Genomic DNA, 20690 nt, shown 5'->3' with positions numbered 1-20690 from the left:
CAAACAAGACAGCATTAAATTTGGAGGACACTTGTCCTCATTAGCTAGCCAAGTAGCATGCAAATGTAATTTTGATCGGTTAAGAGGCAACAAGTAGAAGCTGGCTGTAGTTCATTCTTTAGTCTAGCTACCCGAGAGATATTAAGAGGAAAAAGGAGAGAAAGACCAAAAGAAAAGAAGCAACAACAACCAGGAATTCATTCTGCCCTCCTTCAACCGTGAGAACCAGCCAAGAATCAAGAAGAATTTCAGTTTATCTAGCTAAGATTCGGGGAGAGAGAGATCAGAAATTTCTCCTAGCTTAAAGCCATTGAGAACTAGAGGTAAACTACTGAATTTCCTCCTCTTTTCTGCTGCGTTTGTTGTATATTTCAAAAGATTTGTTACTCATAGTCATGCTTTGACAATTTCAAACTCTATCAGGTTGCTTCTATCGGATAAGAAAAAGTTGTTGGCATGCACATGGATTTAAACGGAAACGTGGAGCATTATGTTATCCCACAACTTTCGGTCAAACAAAGTTAAAGCTTGGAATTGGTTTGTTTGACTCTTCCAAAGGCTCTGACGTTTAAAGCTTTCCTTGAAGTTTGTTTGACTATTTCCAAAGGTTTTGAAATTGCACGTGTCCTGTTTTTTCTAAACAAGCAAAGAGATAATATCTATCCTTTACTAACGTTTAAAACCATTACAGAGGTTATAAATAGAGGCCTTGGGCAGATTCATTTGGAACGCACGACACACATTCTAATTCTCACTTCTACTCTCTGCTCTCTCTTCTCTCTCTCTCTCTTATTGCTGGACTAAAAATTAGCTGGTTCTAATTCCCTCTTGATAGAAGAGGAAGGCTTGTTTAATCCTGGGGAAACATTTCAATACCCCTGAAATAGTTTCTTAGGACAGTGTTCTTCAAACACGACTCAAGCTTGTTCAATTTATTTGTACTTTCGTGTTAACACTGTTCACCATTTTTGCTACAATCTAAGAAACTATGGCATCTGACAGTGTTAACACCCCACAACCTTCATCCGCGGCCGTTGCAGTTGCACTTCCATTCGCCAAGCCATTTCCGGATATCTCCAGAGTTGAAGTCTTTGCCAATGAAAATTTCAAAAGGTGGCAAGAACGAGTACACTCACTACTCGACATCCATGGAGTGGCCTTTGCACTAACGGAGTCCCAACCTGCTTCAACCATAGATGTCAAAACACAAGAATCGTGGCAATATGCCAATAAGGTATGTAGGCATACTATTTTGCAAACACTTTCAAATGAACTGTTTGACGTGTACTGTAGCTGTAAGGAGGCCAAAACAATTTGGGAAGCTTTGGTAACAAAATTCACCGCTGAAGATGCAACCAAACAAAAATTCGTCATAGGAAGATACAATCAATGGCAGATGACGGAAGACAAAGAAATGAAAGTCCAAATCACGGAATACCAGATGCTACTCGAGGACTTGAAAAATGAAGACATCAATTTGCCTGAAAAATTTGCAGCAGGCATGCTAATTGAAAAATTGCCCGAGTCGTGGACTGACTACAAAAACAACCTGAAGCACAAGCAGAAAAACTACACTATTGATGAGCTCGTGAAGCACATTCTCATTGAAGATGCCAACAAGAAAGAAATGAGAGCCGCCAGAGCTAAAGAAATGAGTCTCAATGTGAACCTGATACAAAGCAACGTTCAAAACAACAATAACACGAACAAAAGGTACGCCAATAAATCCCAAAATTACAAGCCCAACAATTTTAACATCAAGTCCAACAATCCCAACTTTAAGAAAAAGAAAGGCAATTGCTATTATTGTGGAAAACCAGGACATCATTTGGCCCAATGTAGACACAATAAAGGTGACAAAGCAAATGTTAATCCTCCTAAGGTGCACCTAACCGAAGGAGATGATATAATTGCTGCTGTCATCTCCCAAGTGTACATTGCAGCTAATGTGAAAGAGTGGGTGGTAGACTCTGGGGCTACTCGACACATATGTGCAAGTCGAGAAGCATTTTCCTCCTATACTTCTATAGGGGATGATGAAGAAGTGGTCTACCTTGGTGACTCACGAACTGTTAAAGTTTTGGGTAAGGGCAAAGTACTCTTGAAACTCACTTCAGGAAAAATTTTGGCTCTTATTGATGTGCTGCATGTACCAAACATTCGGGCAAATCTGGTTTCCGTAGCTTTGCTAGGAAAAGTTGGAGTGAAAGTGTCATTTGAATCTGGCAAGATTATAATGACAAAAAATAATGTATTTGTGGACAAGGGCTATTGTAATCAGGGACTCTTTGTACTCAACATTTCTGATGTGATCAATGAAAATGCATCTTCTTCTGCTCATATTGTTAATTCCATTTCTTTATGGCATGCTAGATTAGGACATGTTAATATTGGTTATATAAAGAAAATGCAATCATGTGGCCTAATTTCTGGTATTAAGAGGTGAGTTTTTGATCTTCTTTGGGGCGAATAAGAAAGAAGGGTTTATTACCTTTGTCTACTTCTCTCTATTTTATTTTATCCTATATCTTGTTATTTTATTAGTTTTACAACATGTTTTGTTTTGTTATGTTAGATCCATTTGAGTTGTAAATGTTTAATGGAACATGTTCCTGGACTAAAGAATTGGGCCAAGAATTTATTTTATGTTGGGTTTGTGCATGGGTTTTGAGATTCAAACCCAACATTTTTTATTTGGTTTTAAGAAGAAAAAAATAAGTTGGGTTGATCCATTCTTTTTAACAAAATAATCCGGTCATTTGTATTGGGCTGAAGAGTTTTGCCCAAAAATATGGCCCAAGGTTGTTTTTCTAAGTGAAATCAGAAACAAACCCTGTTCTTTTGAGTAATTTCATTGTGTCCCTAAATTTTGAATTTCTTTCACTTAGGCCCTTAATTTAATTATATTTTGATCCCTAAATTTTACTTTTTATTCAATTTTGACGCTATTTTTGAGAATTATAAGTTGACCTAAAAAACTTCTCAATTTTTGCAATTAGATCCTTAATTTTTATTATTTCTTAATTACAATTGCTTATCTTCTTTAAATTGTAAATCATGCTTCATTTACAAAATTTGTATTTTTTTAGGGATTTTATGTTTATTCACATTTCTTAAAAATAATAAGGTGAATTTGCTATATGTTTACATTTTCTTTTAAAGTGTTATCAATTAAATTGGTACCTTGATCATTTTGTTGATTTTAGAGTATAAATAAGGCAAACTCTACATCATTTAGCCACTACTTCAAGGAAGGTACCTTCTATTATTTTTTTTAATGTTTTTTTATGTGCTCCTATGTGTTTTTATGTGTGATTGCATGTTTTAAGTACTTTTTCTTTTATTTACTCATTTTAAATTTTCATTTATTTAATTTAGATGCTTATTTGGGAGGCATTTGAATGCCAAATTGTAATAGATAGGTTTCACCCTTTTGCCCAAGAAAATGTATTTAGATAGGCCATGTAATAGATAGATTTTAATTTTGCTAAAAATGTAATTAGTTAGATAAATGTAATACACGGGTGTATTATTTTCAAAATCCCCCTTTTAGATTATAGTTAGGGTTTCCAAATGTAATTGTTAGGTTTTATTTGCTAGTATACTTGTGTGTTTGTGTGCTTATATAATTTTTCGCTTTCTTAGGGTTTTGCATCTAAATATTATGCTTACGTGTTATGTGCTCTCTATGCTTTATGTGTTATTTGCTTTATTTATTTGTTTATTTATAATGAGTGTATGATGTCACCATACTAGTTCAATGCTAGTTATGGTTTTTTCTTCCGATTTCTCACTAGTCCAACGCTAGTGAGAATTTGTAGAAATGGGCTGATTTAATGCTAGTCCTTTTAGGCCATTCGCGCGCTAGATTCACACTTTGTATGACATTTATTGCATTTTATGCATTTTTTTCATTTATAAGTTATTTCCATTTGCATTGAATATCCTCTATATTAATCCCTTTATCCTTATATGTGCAAATCATGCCATTTGCTAGTCCTTTTAGGCTATTCGCGTGCTAGATTCACACTTTGTATGACATTTATTTCATTTTATGCATTTTTTTCATTTTAAAGTTATTTCCATTTGCATTGAATATCCTCTATATTAATCCCTTTATCCTTATATGTACAAATCATACCATTTAGACTTGCATTTCATTTAGATCATTTAGTCTATTTGCTTGATTAGACTGAGAGTCACTCTCCGAATATGGAGAATAAGCGAGTATGGTTCTTTAGACTTAGCACGCTCTTATCCCCCTCTGTAAGAAGGAAAATTGTTCACGAATTTTAGCTTTCCTCACCAATTATGTTGCATATGTCCCTTCTAGGACATGTATATATATATATATATATCATAATTTTCTTTTTTCGAGTCTCATATTTGCATTTCTTGTGACCTTTTCAAAAAATTATTCTTAGGCTTCGCAATTAATGTGATTGGTACCAATTAAGTTTTAAAGAGACAATTCATCCCTCCCGAGTCGAGTTTTGGTCTAATCGAACCGAACCTTAACTTATTTTTATTGAACTTGAACTCGAACTCGAGCTCGACGAGCTGACAATTTAAAACTCGAGCTCGAGCTCAAAAAAATAAAAAATAATTATTTTATTTTTAAAAAATTAATAAAATAATATTATATATATATATATATATATATATATATATATATATATATATATATATATATATATATATATATATACTCGAACTCGCGAGCCTAACGAGCTTAATATTTTGAGCTCGAGTTTGACTCAAGCCAACTCGAGCTCGACTCGAGCCGCTCGCGAGCGGTTTGGTTCATTTGCATCCCTACCTCTAGGTCTAGGTTTGCATGCATACAGAAGCATTCAAATGTAATGAGTTTATATGTTAGATTAGGAAAACATTTTACTAAATCTTGCAGCTAATCTTGACTAGATTGAAGGGTGCCTTAGATTTGAGTCGATTAAATTTTTGTCTTCCCTTTTTTCAACTGTGATTTCCAAACTCATTTTTATTGTTTTCAAAGATTTGGAGTCGTCTAAAAAAGGTTTATTTGTTTTTTCATTAAAAATATATTTTGAGTAATTTGGTACACCTAAACTCGATACCAAGTGACGACTCTAATTTTTTTCTCTAAAAACCCTTTTTAGACTAATATTTTGGGTCCAAACCGTCGCATTCTCTAAGTCCCATTTTAGGACTTTCTTCTTTATTTTTAAAAATCAAAAACTCAATTTTAAACACTTTCAGTTTTATTTCAAAAACAAGGTGCGACAATATATATATAATCAAGTTGGTTTGCAAGCTAAAGAATTTAAATCTTTGACCTCGAGTTCGAGTTCGATGTTGATTGAAATCGAATCGAGTTTTGACTCGAATTTCTCGCAAGCGGCTTGACTTGTGTGTAGCCCTACTTGATACACCCAAACACTTGCATTACCAAGAAACTAATTCCTCCATCAGTCATCCTTCTCCATCCAGAATGCCATGTATCCAGATTAGTTTAGCCATTTGTCATCCTTGGCATCCATATTCTCAGCAATTGTTGTGGGTTCTTGGAGATAAAATAAGATTGCGAACAGAATCTCTTGTACTGCAATTAAAATATGTGAGTGTTGGATCCAGAAATTATTTGATGATGACAAATTACGAATTCTTGATGCATCTAAGATTTGGGCTGGGGTTGTAAGAAGAGTGTAAGCGTACCTTGGACTACTATTTTGTTTTCGAGCAAAAAATTTTGGGGTTTGACGAAAGTTTGGGTATTGGAAATTATTTATGAACCTTGCTGCAATTTTGCAATGGAGAGAGTCTAGGGTTCTTTATTGATAAGTGACTAATTTACGTTATAATTGTATGACATTTTATATTATTTTTAGTCACTTTGGTTATATTATTGGAAGAAAATGAATTATTTTGGCTATAATTGGTGAATAAATGTTTTTAAGTGATTAAATGAGGTTTTTATCACTTTTTATTTGGATTTTGTGTATTTTGACAGTTTTGACACATTTTCGTATTTCGGCTATAACTTGAGTTACAATGATCGGATTGGGATGATTCCTGAACCCATTTGAAGATAAGAGATAGATCTACAACTTTGGTGAAGACATCTGAATCTAGTTTGAAGGTTTTCCAGGTCAAAAAGCCGAAGTACAGAGTCAATTGTTATTGGTCGAAACTGGAACAAGGCATGGAGCAGGCAAGGGTATTTCAGTCATATCTCAGCCTACACAGATCCAAATGAGGTGATTCTTGATGCATTAGAAAGATAACTCAAAAGGCTACAACTTTCGTGTTTTAGACATGAGCTGGTTCAGCCTCTAACATCAAGAAAAGATCGGTTGAAGTTGGGCAAAAAACAGAGCAAGTGATCCACACTCGGATCCACTATTCATCCGAACCCTCGGCTGTTTCTGGGTTAGTGGAACCGAGCTCGGATCCATACGGATCCGAGGTACTGTGGCAGCTCGGATCACTGTAGCAGCCCAGATTTACTGTAGCAATCCGGCCTGAATTTGGCCGGATTTGTGGCCGGATTCCTGGCCGGATTGTGGTCAGAGAAGGCTGCTTTTTACGCGGAAAACTCAATTTCACCTCCACTAAGTCACATGCAATGCCAGACATGTGAGAACTACTTTGCAGCTGTAAAAGAGTGGTCTAGGCCTCATTTCTTGACCAACCTTTCATCATTAAAGAGCCAAATTCATTGCAAAAAAGGGAAGAGATTGGAGTTCATAGCAGAAAAATAGAGAGTGAGCTACGGGAGAAAGCTTGAAGCTGCAGAAATGTAGCTCTTTCATCTTCCTAAGTGTTAGTTTAGTTTAGTATAGAGTAGTGTAGCTTTTCCATTCTTGTTTATTATCTAGATTAGGATGAAGATGGAGGATGAAGAAGGCAAGGAAGAAAGCTCATGTGACAAGGGTTGTATTCCTTCCAAATTCTTTATCTTTTGTATTTGATTCCAAGTTTAGTTAATATACAAGTTCTGGATTTTGTGTTCATTATGTGTTTCTAAAGTTTATACCTTGGGTTTGGTTGAACTTTCTATGATTGTTAGTGTTAATTGTTTGGTTATTTGATTGCTACGATTTGAGCAAGTTATTTAGCACTTTGGCTTCTTAAATCATGATTAATCTGGTACCATTGATTGTGATTATCTAAGGTGTTGTTTCTGCAATGAAAATTGAGATTTAACACTAGTTCAAGAAGTGCTAAACATAAGGAGTACACTCACGAAAGTAGAGGTGCACTTATGTGGTTTTTAGTGATTCATTTCATGTAATTTCATTGAAGAAATGAACTTGTAGCTAATTTCATAACCATGAAAATAGGTATGGATTAGTTATGAGTATAGTTGATTCACTACGAAAGTAGGTTTCACATGTTTAAGGAAATTACACTATAACTAGCCTAGATGTAGTACTAAATGATCCAAATATAGCACTTGCATGAGTAGTTGGGGATACCACAACCTAAGGAGCTTTTATTTGTTATTTTCTTGTATAATTTTAGTAGGTTTTAATTTGTTATAATTCATTGATAGTCTAAATAATAGAGAAGCTTTAGTAGTACCGGTAATTGCAATCTTCCTTGTGGGATCGACCCTTAATACCCTATACTCGCTCACGATTCGTATACTTGCGATAAATCGCGTGTGGGGTATTTAGGAGTTTATAAATGTAAAACTTGATTAGGATGAGCTTAATTGTATATGTATACTCCGCGCACGTCATTTATTGTGTAAATTAAGTGGAGAAGAAAGGAAGATGATACTAAAGGAGGAGAGGTTCCCCTAGGGCTGCAAACGAATCGAGTAAATTCGAACTTTGGTCTAATCGTGCCAAGTCTTGACTTAGTTTTATCTAATTCGAATTCGAGCTCGAGCTCGATGAGCTGACAATTTTGAAACTCGAGCTCGAGATCAAAAAAAATAAACATAATTATTTTATTTTTTAAAAAATAAATAAAATAATATTTTTTCTTAATAAATAATAAAATATTAAGGATACATATGTAATTTTACTATTAAAAAATAAAAATATATATATATGTACTCAAGCTCAAGTTTAATATTTTGCGGCCAGCTCGAACTTGACTCGAGCTGCTCGTTTGCACCCCTAGGTTCCCCAACAGGGGAGGAGAGAGCAAGGAAGTGTGTGTTTTGGTGGGTCGTAAAACGTTGACTAGAAATTTTGACTACAGGTAGTGAAGGGCATTTGGGACTTTTAAGGCAGTTTGCTTTGACACGAAAATTTTTGCTGTGACAGTATCGTCTACCTACTAATTTGTTTCATTTCAATTAGGCATGTCAATGGGTCGGATCTTATTTAAATTCAATACAGACCTAACATATGTGAAAGGGTTTGGTTTAATTTGTCAAACCTAGAGTTTACTCAAATTCAGACCCTGTAAGAGAGTCATGGATTCGGGCATAATTTAATTTTCTATAATCCAAACCCAAATCTAGATCCTTATCTGACATTAACCAAACCCATGCATAAATATTATATATATATATATATATCAATAAATTTATAAAATAATATAATATTCTAAGTCATTGTAATTGATACAAACCGTTTTAGGAAAAGGTGAAAAAGTAAAAGTAAATAAATGAAAGATTGAATGTAGATGCAAACGAAACTTTGAAAATAAATAGTTTTAGTTGATAATAGTTATTTCTTTGAGTTTATAATATTGCATTCAACATCTTGAATGTAATTTTATTATTCGAAAATTAAAATCAGATGGTATTTATGTTATTTTTGAACTCTATATATTTTCAAAATAATTTTCGTTTAGTTCTTTACTATATGTTCTGAAAAATATTCATAGATACACATTGGATATCTAAATCCATGAGGGTTCGGGTTTGAATTTACTTTTTCAGACCTATAAGGTTCTAGGTCTGGGTATGAATTTGTTTAATGGGTTTGAATCTATATCAAATGGATGCAATCCATACTCTACTTATTGACACACCTAATTTCATCGTAGTACCATAACTATTATTACGAAAGGCTTAACAAAATCTAGTGCCAAACTTGTGGAGCTAAATCTGTCATTCTCCCATCAAGCAAAATAACTAGTTAGATGAAATACAGTAAGCATATCAGCATATGCAAATGAAGCCTATGTAAATGGTTTTTCATTTTTTTTTTTGAGGGTGATGGTTTTTCATTTTTTTTGAGGGTAATGGTTTTTCATTTCAATGTTGTAGCTTTTTAACTTATTTGAAACCATAACAAAGGGATTACTCGAAACTAGTAACCTATGGTATTGGCTTATTTTGTTTTAATGCAGTACCATAACATGCCGTGCAAGAGGGGGCGTTCACAATTATTTATTACTTATTTCATTCATAGCAGTGCCATATCCATCATATATGGAGCTAAAGCTATAATCTTGCAAATCTGCCAAGCCAGCTAGTTGAAATGCTTCAAGTATGCAAATAAAACCTATATTACTGGTTTTAATTCATTTCATTGCGATGCCATAAGTTTGACACTCCTATTGTTAGGAGTGTGCAAAATCGAAAAATTTCGATTTACCGATCGAATTCAAATTTTTCGAAATCAGTAATTCAAAATTTGGGACTGAAGTCGGGATTTTCGATTTCGAATTATGCGAATTTGGTTTGAATTCGGTAATGGAATTTTTCAAATAGGAAATTCCGATTTCGAATTCACCATTTGAAATCGGAATTCCAATTTTCTATTTCAATTTCAAATTCATTTTTCATATATATAATATATATATGTAATATAACATTTATATAATAATAATAATTTTTATGTTCCTAAATTCGGTGAATTCGGAACGGATTCGAATTTGGAGTTGATGAATTCAAAATCAAATTCAGTTGAAAATTCTGATGCCAAAATTCCGAAAAACTCTGATTTCAAAGTTTTGAATTACCGATTTCGATTCCGATTCACACCCCTGCCTATGGTAATTTATTTCAGAGCATTCTAAAAGGACAGATTAAAACTAGTAACAAATTTATGAACCTAAAACTATCAATCTCCCATCGAGCAAAATAACTAGTTAGATGAAAAGGTAAGTATGCATATCAGCATATGCCAATTAAACCTATGTGAATGGTTTTTCATGTTCAATGTATTCCCTTGAACTTATTTGAAACCATAAAAAAGGGATTACTAGGAACTAGTGCACGCTTGTGGAGTTAAAGCTATAAATTTTCAAGTCTAGCAACATATGGTAAAGCCTGGCAACATATGGTATTTGCCTAATTTCATTTTAATGCAGTATTATAAACATGACATGCCAGAGGGGCGTATACAACTATTTATTACTTGTTCATTTAATGCAGTGCCTTGGACCATCAGATATAGAGCTAAAACTATAATAATTTTCAAATGTGCCAAACTGGCTAGATGAAATACTTTCAAGTACGCAAATAAAATCTATACTCTTGGTTTTAATCCATTTCATTGCATGCAGTACCATAAGCTTGAGATGAAAGAAGGGCTCACGGAATAATTTATTTCAAGGCATTTTATAGCACTACAACAAAAATGGCCTTTAGCGGCATTTAAAAGTGTCAGTATAGATAATCTAACCTGACATTTTATCTATCCTCACACCTAGGGCGAGTGTTGTCCCTTCCAATGTGGGGATAGCCTCAAATCTTTAGCAACATTCAAACGTGTCCGGAAAACCATGCTGCTATAGCATTCCCTCTGCCAACAAAAACTTTTTTTTGTGATAATCGAAAGTGTCCGTATAGCATTAGAACATCAGTAGCGGATCAGTAGTATATCCAATTTATGAAGGCATCTTTAGTTGTCTTAATATATGACTTTAAGGACACGTAGCCATGTGAATTTACACTGCTTTGGACGACATGCCCATTTGTCACTAGTGTTTTTCGAAGCTAAGCTATGCTGACACTTTTAATTGCCAGGAGTTTTTTCCCTGTTTTTTTTTTTATATGGAAGCAACCTGCAATTAGTCCTCCCTGCTGTACATTCCATCAACCAAAATCCTAAGGGGCTTGTAAAATTATCTCAAAGAGCAGAATGCATATAGCAATTTAAAAGAAGAAGTCGATACTCAAATATAATTCATTGAATTAAAAGTCGATAACAAGTACAAACATAGCAATTACTAAAATCGCAAACAAGTGCTCAAAGCAAGTACTAAAATCCCAATAAAGTACCGAAAGATTCTCATTTACAATAACTTGAAAGACTTTCTTGTGCACAAACAAAAAGACTCTCATCCCTAACAAGTTGAAAGAAATGCTAAAAGTCAGGTAACGTAATTGTACAATATTAGCAACGATCCGCGAGAGGTATAGTATATATATAGTACATTGTTTGGGCTCCTATAAAGCAGGATATTAAAACCGAGCAACCCATACCGTCAGCAAACTAATCAAAGTGAAGTCAGCTCCATGAATTTCTGTCTAATGTGATAATTGTTTGCACCAGTAAAGTACTTTACGGGCATTTTCTTTGAACATAAGAAGTTCCATGTTCCTCAAACCTGTTAATCGAGAGATAAAACAGACTGAAAATGGGGAGAAAAAAAGAAAAAAAGTTGAATATTGAAAGGTAGAGTGGATGTAAAAGCTTACTCAGATTTTGAAAACCACATTTGCTGAAAGGAACCAAGTGCCGCCAATATACTCCCACTTGTCCAAACACTGAATGCGACAAGTTAGTCAACAATGCATGGCACTGGCATGCAAAATTACTTCTTGCTACAAATGAATAAAGCTAGCTCAGATTCTGCCCACAGGCAAGGGCTTAGAAGTGTAACCAGTTAACTTGATTAACACCTTCTTGGTATAATGCCAGAGGTTCAGCATCGTTTGTAACTTCATTAGAAACTATTGTCATATGCATATTTGGCCAAAGTTTTCATAGAAACAGATACTCATTCAAAATAGATAGCAATTTCACATTTAGTGCTTCAAACATTAGTAGAATCATAATAGAAATGTATGGCTTACCTTAGCCAGAAGATGAAGACCATGTTCAATAAGTATGGAAACAGCAATCAAGATGAAACAAACAACTACCACTGCCCATGTTGATGTATGCTCAAGAGTTGTCTCCTCATTTCCACTTCCTTCAGCCATCTCTAGGTGGAGCAGTCCGGCTATGCTTTAGTAGAGGTTAGTGCCAATCCTTCAGAAGAAGAGAAAACAGCCGAGAAATTGAAGGGATGAAGAAAAGTGTATCCAGTGATCTGGGGAAACAGAAATTTTTTTTCCAATTCTTGAGCATTTGAGATTGGAAAATGATAGGAAAAAAATTGCAACAATAATAATATAATAACACCCCAGGAAATAGTTTGCGTTCAAGCAATTCAACCTACTGGAAATCATGTCATGCTAGAAATATAGCCTTTGGTCTATCAAATGCGATGGAAAAAATTATAGATATTGGACATAACTATGTACTGCAATTTCCTACTTGCAGTTCCATCACTATTGAGAGCAGTCCTCCTTCCTTTGCAAGGTCCACATTATATGGGACTTCGTAGTTCTTTGAAGTTGCTAGTTTTAACTGGTGAAGTTTTGCACCTATCCCTATGTGAGAGTTTGCTGAAGCTATTGCCCCATACTGCTATCTTGAACTTATACGGGAGTACAGAGGTTAGGAGACTTAATTGTTGCTACTTATCAGATGCCACCAAGAAAGCTATATCTTCAGTGCTTTTTGGTTTTGCTGTTACATTTCTGCTCCTTTTTCCAGTGCTTATGTTATCTTTAATTAGGACCCCCTAAAATAAGAATACAAGATTGTCAAACAATAAAGGTAGAAGGGGTGTCAGACCTACATGCAACTCTGTAGGAAACTTTCCATTTGAGCTAAGGGGCATAATAAAGTTGATGGCCATATTTCAAGAAATGCCATCTCCTCCTTGATAGCTGAAAAATGCTTTAGATTGACGTCTGAGGCATAAATGTTTAGAGATCTACCATTTTCTTCTTAATGGATCTTCTTAGTAGATCTGTCCAGGTTCAGTCAATCTTTTCTGTTCTTTTTCCACTATGTTTGGTTGATATTGCAGTTTAGACTGTTGGACTTGATCAAACTGTCCTTTGATTTTTTGTACATCGAAAACTAGGATTCTTTTTTCTTTATTCCTTTTTTCTCAAAACTTTTTGGACACAAAATCACGTATGTACCTAACACTAACCTGGTCCTGTCACCTATGTTTTGAAAATTTGGAAAGTGGGGTATGTGATTGTTTATTGTGAGAACCAAGTTCCAGAAACGCCTACAATATAGTTTTGTTATATGAAGACTTAGTTATAATGCTATCCCCTTTAGGAAGGTTTTTGTAGTATGTTAGAGGAGCATCTTATGCACTAAACTGCTGCCAGTTTTGCCATTCTGGAATTAGTTATGCAGCCCGGGATCATATTTGTAATTTCTGTATTTATGGTTGCCTATGCAAACTCTGTGTATGGATTGCTCAAGGTGTCGCAGTTTTGGGGAGCGTAGCATTGTACTCCCAATCACTAACTGGTGCCTGAACAGCAAACATTGTCAACAAGCTGAAACTAAAGCTCGTCGTCCAGGCAACATTACATACAGTAGTGATCACAGTACCAACACTGTCAAGTAATACACTGAACAAAAGACAGTATGACTAAGCAGATTAATCATTCTCCTTTAAACATCAGATAATATATATTATGTTTGACCAACTACAAGGGGCATTTGTCACGACAAAAGGGACGAGTGTGGATGCAGACACAAAAGTGCACAGATTCAGGAGCTCAGAGGCATGAGAGATTCTTAAATTTCTCTCTTTTATGAAAATGATGGTAGAACCACCAGCATGATCAGTCAGAACAGTGTTCGATACCAAGCATCCCTTAAGCTAAAGAATCATATGCTAGCAAAATTTAATCTTATTTCACACAAACATAACCATAGATGTTGTCCAAGTTCAAAGTTATAAACTCGTACATCAGATCAAAGCACTTCTTCGAAATCAGATTAAGGGATCATGCAAAATCAGGTCAGAACCTCACCAAAGGCAACCACGACAAGGAGACAAATTAAAGTTTCGGCATTTTGTCTATATACTCTCTCACACGAAAAGATAACTTTTAACTGCTATCCAACAGCATGATAAACTAGTGCTGATTGTATCACCAATTCAACATCACAGATGCATCAGAAGCTACAATCCCCATGACTCAAGCCTCTCAAATATCCATGTACGACTCATTATTAATACACCCCTATGCTGCCAAAGCCTACCAGTACTTCTTATAACACTCAACAAACTGAATCAGTTCCCAGTGATTACCAAGTACTAAAGTAAATTATACAAGTCTACATTCGGGTAACGAATAAAGCAAGCTATGATTTATAAAGCCTAATCATTCTACGGCTTAATCCTCTAAAACCACTCTCTAACACTCAGTTTAAAAAACAACAAAATGCTACAGTCCTTTAATCTCATCCGTGTAGTACCCTAAAGGGACTGTAAAACTCCCCAAAAAATATCAAATCTAAATGCACCATACATGTTCATTTCTGACTATGTAAACCCAAATCACCAACTAACAAAAAATAATTACCCAAAAAGAACTCAAAATCAGACAAAAGTAAACAAAAGAAAATTAGAGAAAAATAGAAAAATAATAGAGAATAATACCTTAAGATACTTAAGTTTCAGATTTCCATAGACGACTCCAAACATGAAGGCTGAAGCACGAGCCACCTGCCACCAGTTATACGAAAACGAAAAAAATCCAAATTAGATCAGACATCAATGAAATTGTGAGAAATTAAAGCTGGCGGAGGTAGATGGTTTACTAAGGCGAGAGTGCTGGTGCCGGAGTAGGGTCCAGGAGGAGGCGACATTTGCTGCTGATCGTTAAAATCGAAGAAAGAATAACTGCCCCAAATCTAAGGTCTCTCTCAGACTCAGAGCCCTAATTTTCGTCGGACACCAATTTGGAAATTAGAAATGTTGGGGAGATGGGCGAGGGCTTCCCTTAGCTCCTGCATTATTCAGTAAGGAAAAGGCCCAAAAACGTAACTCTTTTTGCAGGAAACCACCAACCAAAATTTACATATAGAAAAATTACAGAGTATAACCTGTTCATCGACGACATCGATATCTGCGAGCATGCGGCTGGATTTCTTACCGGAATTGCCTAATTCGTTTGCTAAGAAATAATTTCTGGAGAATCCGAACTCGTCCTCTTCAATGTCATGTTGTTCCATTTTCTGGTTTTGACGAACCTAAACCTGATGATGAGAGGGAAAGAGTAGGGGCGACGGGACGGCGGAGGTAGGGAGCAGAGGAGAGAAAAGTGGCCGAGAGAGGCAGAGGGCAAAAATTTAGCAACCGAGAGAAATCAATTTAGGGCAAAAATTTATCATGCAATTACATACCTTCAATGGGAAAGTAAGGGTAGTTTGATTGCGGAGAGATTCAACAGGAAAAACTCTGCGGGAAAGCAAAATTTTGGCCAAGAGTTTTGAGAGACAGTTTGCCGAGAAAGAGACTTTGTGCGAGAGATAAAAGAAGAAGCAAAATTTCACTGGGAGGCAAAATGAAGTTTTGAGATTTCACCGAGTGTTTTGGCAAAGGAATCTTCCGCCAAAATCCAATGACGTCGTTTTGTGTTTTAATTTTTTTTGGTGTATCTCACATTTTCGTAAGTGTCATAATAGGGAGTCTAAAGGTACATTATTATTTTTATATCAAATAAAATAAAAAAAATTAGAGTATATATTATTGAGTTGATAACTAGTGTCATGATAGAAGTTTTATAATGGTACAAACCAACAAGTGTCCTTATAGATATGTCAGAAAAGACCATTTTTGTTGTAGTGTAGGGACTCATTGAAACTGGTGCCAAAACTTATGCAGCTAAAGTTACCAATCTCCCATCAGGTAAAATAACTAGTTAACTGAAATATTAAGAATGCACATCATCAGCACCTGCAAATGCAACCTATGTGAATGGTTTTTCATTTCAATATATACCAAGAACTTATTTGCAACCATGAAATATGGATTAATTGGAATCAATATAAGCCTGTGGAGGTAAAGCTATAAATCTCCAAGTCTACCAACCTATGGTATTGGCTTATTTCAGTTTAATTTATCACCATAAATATGACATGCCAGTGGTAATGCGCACAATTATTTATTATATTTTCTTTATTTAATGCGGTACCACAAACTACTAAATATGTAGCTAAAGCTATAAGTCTCGAATCTGCCAAACTAGCTTGTTGAAATATTCTCAAATATGTAAATAAAACCTATACTATTGGTTTTAATTCATTTCATTGTAGTACCATAAGGTTGACATGAAAGAAGAGCTCACAAAATAATTTATTCCTAAACATTCTATCCAGACTAATTGAAACAAATGCCAAACTTATGGAGTTAAAGCTATCAATCGCCCATCTGGGAAAAGAACTAGTCAGTTGAAATATTACGTACGCATATTAGTATATGCAAATGAAACCTTTATTGATGGTTTGTCATTTCCATGTAGCACCATAAACTTATTTGAAATGCCAAAATAGGAATTAATTGGAACTTTACATGCCTACAGAGCTAAAGCTATATATCTCCACGTCTAGCAACTTGTGGCAGTGGCTTATTTCATTTTTAATGGAGTACTACAAAAATGACATGAAAGAGGGGCACACAATTAATATTTATTTATTTCATTTAATGCAGCGCCACCATAAACCATTATATATGGAGCTAAATCTATAAATCTAGCTCGGACCTGCCAAACTAGCTAGTTGTAACATTTCTCTCAAGTACGCAAAGAAAACCTAGTTTAATTTAATTCATTTCATTTTAGTACCCTGATCTTGACACGAAAGAAGGGCTTACAGAATAGTTTATTTGAAGTCATTTTAGAGGAACTGATTGAAACTAGAGCCAAGTTATGGAGGTAAAGTAATAAATCTCCCATCTAACAAAATAGCTGGTTGAAACATCTTGCACGCAAATAATACATTTGCTAATTGAAATATCAAGTATGCAAACTGAAATTGCACTATTGGTTTATAACATTACCAACAAGTATTTATCATTTTCCTTTCATTATTTTTAATTTTTTTTGTCTTGATAATTATTAGGCTTGTCAATCACGAGAATTCAAAACTAAACATCTAAAAGGAAGGGGAACAGAGATAAAATTAAAACGCCGTACACCGAACTTAATTACTTTAAATCAATTGCTACTTAAACTTCATTCCTCAAATGAATATTACGATTTTATATAGCATTCTAGTTTAGTTGATATACCTTACTTTTTTACCTAGTTTTCAGCTATCTTAAAATTTATAACTGAAGGAAATAGAGGAAGTTTTCCCAGTCTGCTTATAGCACTCGCGATTGGAGTGCACATAATGGAAACCAATTGATCCAAAATCTATGCAAGCCTGTTCAAGGCAAAATTTAGTCAAGATGTGTCTTTGGGGATAGGGTTCATACAATTGCAGGTTGGATTGTATGGTGCATTTAATGGTAGGAATGTTCTCAACTTGAAATTGGATGGATGAAATTGATTTGGGGACCCAATTTTGAGGGAGTGCTAAAATTTGTTGTGTTTTTTGCATATTATTGTCATAATATCTATATTTATTGTATTAGTGTTTATATCCCTTGTCTTGTTGTCTACATTGTACCATACAATTGCGATTGGTGATTGCAGAGACTCTTGATCTGTGTCTTTGGTCTAAGGCACAGAGTTGGAAAAAAGCTTCTAAATCTTGGTTTGAAACTTTTGTCTTCGTGCCTAATTATTACATACAATCTACGATGCAAAACTACGTGGTTCCACTTTCCTGTCCAAACATTTATCAAACATCCCCTGAATATGCATTCAATGTTATGTGTCACATTAGCAGTATTAGTAAGTGAAACTAAGATTAGTTGTTTTTTAGGGTGTTTTTGAAAAATTTTACTGTAGCAGAGTTTTTAGAGTATATTTTGGGATATTTTTAGAAAATATTTTGGCATATTTAAGAGTAGTAGAGTTTTTAAAATATATTTTGAAATATTTTTTAAACATTAAAAAAATTTAAAATACCTTTTAAAGTAACTTTTAGAGTACTTTTTAAAAATTTTTATAGTATACACTAAAATCCAAACAGAGGATCCCATATGTGGTTGAACAGCTTTAAAAATTCAAAAATGACTGTTGATATGAATAATTGAATTAACTTTTCAATTTTGCCATCCAAAATTCAAAATTCAAAATTCAAATTTTGCATGCCATTCACAAACCCAAGGGGTCAGAGTGGAAAAAGATATCCTACTTCAACTAGGAATCCTACGTCCCTAGCTTTCATCTTTCATCTCTATAAGACCAAAAAAATCCTACCATGATTCCACAAAGACCAAAAGAAATCTTAGCCAGCTGACAGTCAAGAGCTGTCCACGACTGCCAGTTCCCAAATCTTTCGAAGGAAATGGCCCTTGTCCAAAGCCAAAACCCAAACCAAGGCCATAATACTAGGAGTATTCAACAAACTCCAGTGACTGTGGTCATGGTTCCGCTTCCAGCACAAGGCCATCTCAATCCACTCCTCCATCTCTCCTGCCTCATTTCCTCCCATAACATACCCGTTTACTACATTGGCCTGGCCACCCATATCCGCCAGCAAAGGTTCGCGTCCAAGGTTGGGATCCTCTTGTCATTTCTAACATCAATTTTCACGAATTTTCTATCCCTTGTTACGAAACTCCTCCGCCCAATCCAAACGCCCGGACAAATTCCCCGTTCAACTCGTGCCATTGTTTAATGCATCGATCAAACTTCGCGAGCCAGTTTACGCACTTTTGGAGCAACTTTCAAGAGCAACAAAAAGATTGGTAGTTATTTATGACTGCCATGTCATATGTCATCCAGGATGCGCATTTGATTCCAAATGTGGAGTCATACAGCTTTAGTATCTTCTCGGCCTTCTATGGCTACGCATTCATTTGGGAACTAGAAGGGAAACCTACACTCGCCGAGCCTGAACTACTCGAACTACTCAAAGTTCTTCCATCCAACGAAGGTTGCACGCCTCCAGAGATGATGGAATTTATAAAATTGCAACTGGATTCCAAACCAATTATCTCTGGATACCTGCTGAATACGTGCAGAGAGATAGAGGGTCCCTACCTTGATCTCTTAACAAAAACCAGTATAATTGATAATGACAAGCAATGGGCTGTTGGTCCCCTCAATCCAGTTGTAATAATAGATGGGCTGAAAAACTCCAACAAGAGACACTATTGCTTGGAGTGGCTTGACAAGCAAGCCCAGGACTCTGTTATTTTTGTCTCTTTTGGTTCAACAACTTCATTATCAGATGAAGAAGCCGTGGAGATCGCTATTGGATTGGAGAAAAGCGGGCAGAAGTTCATATGGGTACTCAGGGATGCAGATAAAGGAGATATTTTTGAAGGGGAGGTTAGAAGGGCTAAGTTGCTTGAAGGCTTTGAAGAGAGCATTGAAGGGAGAGGTATAGTTGTGAGGGAGTGGGCACCGCAGTTGGAGGTTCTTGCACATTCATCAACTGGTGGTTTCATGAGTCATTGCGGCTGGAACTCGTGCATGGAAAGCATTAGCATGGGAGTGCCAGTGGCAGCATGGCCTATGCATACTGACCAGCCGTGGAACGCTGTCCTGATGGAAAAGCTGCTGAAGATTGGCCTACCAGTAAGGGACTGGTCGCGGCGAGATGAACCTGTGACTTCTGTTACTATTGAAAATGCTGTGAGAAGATTGATGAATTCTGCAGAAGGAGAGGAGATGAGGCAAAGGGCTAAAGAATTGAGCAAAACTATTAAGGGGTCTGTTACGGAAGGTGGTGTTAGTCGCTTGGAGATGGATTCTTTCATTGCTCATATTCGTAGATAGATTGGTAGATTGGTTATCTATCTATCTATCTATCTATTAATATCTATTACTAAATAGATGCTCTTGGAATAAAAGATAAATATATAAGAAAAAAAAGTTCACATTCATTTGGAAAATCTTGATATGAATATCAAGAGATAGATATATAATTATGTGCTTTTTATCAATTTGAAGAAATACTAAAAGAAAAACAAAAACAAAAGAATCTAACTCTTTCTATCAATTAAATGTCAATTGACAACTACATAGCCAATCTAAGATGATTAATCAATATAAATCATTTACATTCTTTACTAGCCTCATGACTAACACTTAGAAAAATTTAAATAATCCAAATACAACAATGCATCTCACATTATTCAATTCAAATTTTCAAAAAAAAAAAATTGGTAAGTCCAACTGCAAAATTATAAGGTAGAAAAATTAAATGTTCATGCAAAGTTAGATAATAGCATGGTTCATATATCTTATTCTTAAATAATTAATTCATTCTAATTATACTATTACATTTCGTTTGTCTTAGCAATGAAAAAATAACATTCAAAATGTTGATACAAAATTTTTCAACTGTTACAATTCATTGATTTTATCAAAAACTTAACCATGGGTTTTATTTTTAAGTAAAAAAAAGGCACATCTAGACTACCGCTTGTCAACAAGCTTTCCAAGGGGTAAAGGAAGCGTGAGTGTAGTGAAAATAATTAGAATAACAAAATCTAACAAGCCAATTTATTTACTCTAATACCCTTCAGAAATTGATTTTATGGTTTAAGTCTTTATTTTGCTAATAATTATGAATTTTATGTAC

The 20690-nt window shown here is 35.0% G+C and overlaps 1 long non-coding RNA gene and 1 pseudogene across 3 annotated transcripts; one reads left to right on the top strand and one right to left on the bottom strand.

The window, feature by feature from the left end:
* Positions 1 to 11138: 11138 nt before the first annotated feature.
* LOC113694801 (uncharacterized) lies at positions 11139 to 15535 on the bottom strand. Of its 3 annotated transcripts, none has more exons than XR_003449480.2 (7): positions 15390 to 15535; positions 15090 to 15242; positions 14805 to 14993; positions 14644 to 14709; positions 11972 to 12210; positions 11594 to 11719; positions 11139 to 11502 (listed from the first exon to the last, which is right to left on the bottom strand). It is a non-coding gene; the product is annotated as an uncharacterized lncRNA (long non-coding RNA). The 3 variants fall into 3 exon arrangements; XR_003449481.2 differs by having other exon boundaries at positions 11594 to 11662; XR_011817214.1 differs by having other exon boundaries at positions 11594 to 12210.
* A 2864-nt stretch (positions 15536 to 18399) lies between these two features.
* On the top strand, positions 18400 to 19882 carry LOC113695086 (zeatin O-glucosyltransferase-like; annotated as a pseudogene).
* Positions 19883 to 20690: the final 808 nt, after the last annotated feature.

The sequence above is a fragment of the Coffea arabica genome, chromosome 6e, assembly GCF_036785885.1.
Source record: "Coffea arabica cultivar ET-39 chromosome 6e, Coffea Arabica ET-39 HiFi, whole genome shotgun sequence".
NCBI classification, from domain to species: domain Eukaryota; kingdom Viridiplantae; phylum Streptophyta; class Magnoliopsida; order Gentianales; family Rubiaceae; genus Coffea; species Coffea arabica.
Note: the sequence above shows the minus strand (reverse complement) of the source record. Positions and strands in the feature narration are given on the sequence as shown.